At 38.5% G+C, this 4,139-nt stretch overlaps 1 pseudogene; it reads right to left on the bottom strand.

Moving 5' to 3' along the window:
• Nucleotides 1-1,180: 1,180 nt before the first annotated feature.
• LOC101085460 lies at nt 1,181-3,230 on the bottom strand (annotated as a pseudogene).
• Between the last annotated feature and the right edge of the window lie 909 nt (nt 3,231-4,139).

The following is a 4,139-nucleotide window of genomic DNA, read 5'->3' as shown; positions in this document are numbered from 1 at the left end:
GTGCATGCACTCAATCCCACTAGAGTTGAAATAGGTTCTTGAAGGTTCACTTGAGATGTGGGGAAAAAAACAACCAATATTATATAAATATCCTAAAGGTAATTATTATAGGATAATAAACGTTTGTTTGACAAGATACACAGCATTCTTCTTATGGAGAGGCTGTCAAAGATCAGCATGGGAAGAAAAATGGAAGACTAGAGACAATTAAATTGAGTCAGCCAAACAGGCCAATAACTCCTGCAACAAGGTTTTAAGCAATTAATTCCATTGAATTTCAATCTACATGCACTGAGATGTGAAGTTTTAACTGTGAAAAACAAAATACCCTTAAAAAAGGGAAACAGTTTGAGGCAAGAGTTTCTTTCTACAAATTCATATTTTATGCATATGCACAAGTGTGAATATTATTCTGTATAAAAGATGTCCTTCAGTGTAGTTCAAGAGACTTTTATCAAAATAAGAATTGACTCAACTATAAACACTAGAGGTCTTTTCTACTCTAAGAGAAACAGATAGCTATATATTTATGTAGTGTCAACCTTATCAATAAAAACCACAGCTATTAACACTTTGCTAAACAATAGGCTTTACTAGTCAGGGATGTAAGCAGAATATAGTTTACAAAATAAAGAAAAATACACTACTGGACTTTATATTCACAAGAAAACAGTTTATCAGTATGAATTCAAAATTCCAGAATAGGGGAAAAATATCAAAACTTTATAAATCTCCTGAGGTGCAATTTACCGCATCAAGGTTAGGAAAATAGGCTCGTAATGAACAATGCTGCCATGGATTCCCCTAACACATCGACTCATATATTAATGATTTTTCTTGTTTTGTTTCCAGTTGGAGGTTTCTTCGACTGAAAGAATTCCCCTTCTGATCCAAGAGACAGGACTGGGTACCCTGTTGGTCCAATCCATGGGGACCACGATGCCAGAATTGTTGAAGTTACATGAAGATGTACTAGAGATGCCAAAGGTTGCCCTGGGATTACTGAAGGTTCATTTATTTTTCCAAAACCCAAATGTGGCCTCGGCAGTGGCATTTCTAACGCAAAAGCTCGTTCCAAAGTCTTCAGTGTGAAGACCCTACGCCACTTGCTTGCAGATCATTGCCAATACTTGTGTTGAATCTGTACTAAACTCTGGACCCGTCACCATCCTTGCTAAGCTTAGTGTCGCCAAGGTCGTGATGGCAGCTTCACGTGCATGTTACTGAAAAGCATGGGTCTGGTAGGAACTCTGGGTGCATTCTGCCATTTCTTAGCTTCTGCTAGCCTGACTTCAAATATGTCTATACCATTTTCCAACATTTTTCTATAGAGAAGGTATTACTCTTTGAGCACTTTTACACTTTTAATAATAGACCGAAGTTGTAGAGCCAAAGCTACAAATGTTGGTAAGTTTTCCACAGAGCCCTTGATAAATCTTGAGTGGTTATATGTCAATTATTTGCTTGAGTGACAAGACAGTTTTCTAGTTGTTCAATCTTCTGTCTGTACTGTTGAAGCTATAGCTGGAACTGCTGAACTGTGGTTGGGACATAGTTGGCAGAAGCTGTATTTTTATTTTGAAGTCTGTGCAGTAGTTCCTGGGATCTGAATGCTATATGTGCCTTATTTAACTCCTGAGTAACTTATATTTTTAAGTTGTTGGTATCAAGAGTATTTTTTTGCTCATCCACAGGTACCCAATGACAGAAGGTACTTTAAAGCTTTAATATCTTTTTTTTTTTAATTTTTAATGAGGGGGTGCAGGAGAGGCAGAGGGAGAGGGAGAGAGAGAGAATCTTAAGTAGGCTCCATGCTAAGCAAGGCTCCATGCTGAGCAAGGCTCAATCCCACGATCTTGAGATCATGACCCGAGCTGAAATCAAGAGTCGGATGCTTAATCGATTGACTCACCCAGGTGCCCCAGAGCCTTAATACTTCTTAAACTTTGATCATTGCTTATTTTTTTGTATTGATTTTTGTTCCTTCACAAATTTCTTAAGATTTTCATCTCCTAGCAAAGGACATGAGGAAGGTTTTCATCCTTCAGTGCTTTGTTATCTTCTGGTCATCCTCCTCTTTTCTCACTCTTTTTATATTATTAGCTACTAAAATCTATACCACTAAGTTCTTCACTGGCCGCAGTTGAAGTAGCTACAGTAGATGCCAAAGTCATGCCCATATCCTCGTGTTCAAGTTTCGATTGTTGTGCTTGAACTTTGGAAACTCAAACCTCCCAAACCAGCTATGTGTAGGTAAGTGTCAGTGTACATGTAAGTCTGAGTCTGGGTCTATGTATAAGTCTAACCAATCCTAGAGAAAGGCTTGTTGATGCAGTTGTAGTTTTTGCTCTTGGTCCACCCAAATTATTTGGAGTAAATCCCAAGGAAGCTCCTGGGTTGATACCAGAACAGACGAAACAGTGCCACCACCAGCTGAGTAGAAGTAAAAGAGCATTTGCTGCAGGACTACTGTATTATTATAATTTTTTTAGCGGTCCATCAATTATTTTCAAGTTTATTTATTTTGAGAGACAGAGAGGGAGAGAGAGAGAATGAGTGGGGGAGGGGTAGAGAGAGAGGGAGAGAGAATTCCAAGCAGGCTCCACACTGGCACAGCTTAGAACCCGATGTGGGGCCTGAACCCACGAACCATGAGATCATGAACTGAGCTGAAATTAAGAGTCAGTCGTCTAACTGATTAAGCCACCCAGCCACCTCAGGACTACTGAATTCTAAACTGGAGCCTGTTAACAGCTGCAGATGCCTCTGGCATTCCTCGAGTTCATCCGGTAGTTACCGTTATTATCATTCCTGTATTTTTTTCCTTCTAGAGTGAATTCAGTGGCAGGCTTATATCCCAAAAGTGTGGTTCCAAAATCTCTGAAGGAGCAAATGGGGGTGATGTTGCAGATGTGGAGTTCCAAAATTGAGCCCCTCAGGAGGGGCTCAAAAAGCACCTGGCACTTAGGAGTCTATTCAACAAGCATTTACTCCTTCGATGATTATAGCACGGGGGCAGGTTGGTGACACTAGATTCTTCTGGCCTGGTTGTGGCCATACCACTGGTGGCTGTTGGTGCCGGAGCCTAGTGTCTGGTTCTCGACTGAATTCTCACTGCCAGGGAGTTTTAGATATTCACATGGCTGGAAGCTCAAATGCCAGTCATCTTCAGACCCCGTCTTGGCAGGACCTTCCGTCCCCAGAACAGAAAACCACAACCTGGGACACATGCCGATTTTATTTTGTATCTTACTTTACTAGTAACCACTTAACAAGAGCTACCACTTACACCTCAGTGTTCCTGTCTCTAAAATAGTGTTACTGTCACACATTCGTAATGACATTGTTGAGTGTATGCATACTTTTCTTTTTTAGTTCATGGAGTATTTTCTGTTATCACATAATGTTATAAGGAACATTTTCTCGATGTTGAGTGATTTTCTTCCTCTGTTTCCTCTATATTTCAGGTTAGTGGTTTTTGATGTTTCAGTCTTCCAGAAATATGTAAATAGACTTCAAGTTCAGCTCTTAGTCATCGTTAACTTTAAATATCACTGTCGTTCCTTGTCTGCCTTTCTATTCCTCCCCCTTCCCTTTGATATGATTTATTTTAACAAGAGACTGTAGCACTTGCTAATGTAGTTTTATGTGTAAGTATCATTTGCTATTATTAGTCTTCGTGCTCATATAATTACATGCATTTTTAAGTAATTAGAGCAGTGCTAACATTATTCATCTGTAAAACATCACTGAGCTAGTTTCTTTTTTCTTAACAAAAAAATGCATTGAGCTAGGTTTTTTTTTTTCTTTCAAATTTTAGTTGACAGATTGATAAACCATACAAGGATTTTAATATTTTCCAAACAGGGCTTCACAGACAATACTTTAACAATATTTGTGTGCATACCAATAGGTTTACATGTTTATTGGAAAGAGCATTTTTTTTAAATGAGTTTTGATGCTTGAAGCTTTAGATTTGGATGTCAGTATGAATTGTGGGCTCTTGGGAATTTTCTTTTCCTTCAGAACCTCTTTTTCTTTTCATCTGCAAAATAATAACTAATATTTATCAGAAAGAGGTTTGAAAATATTAAATAAGATAATACTTGTAAAGCACCCAAGAAAGAGCTTGATGACTT

Source organism: Felis catus, chromosome B1, assembly GCF_018350175.1.
Source record: "Felis catus isolate Fca126 chromosome B1, F.catus_Fca126_mat1.0, whole genome shotgun sequence".
Classification (NCBI taxonomy): domain Eukaryota; kingdom Metazoa; phylum Chordata; class Mammalia; order Carnivora; family Felidae; genus Felis; species Felis catus.
This window is presented reverse-complemented; position numbering and strand designations above follow the sequence as displayed.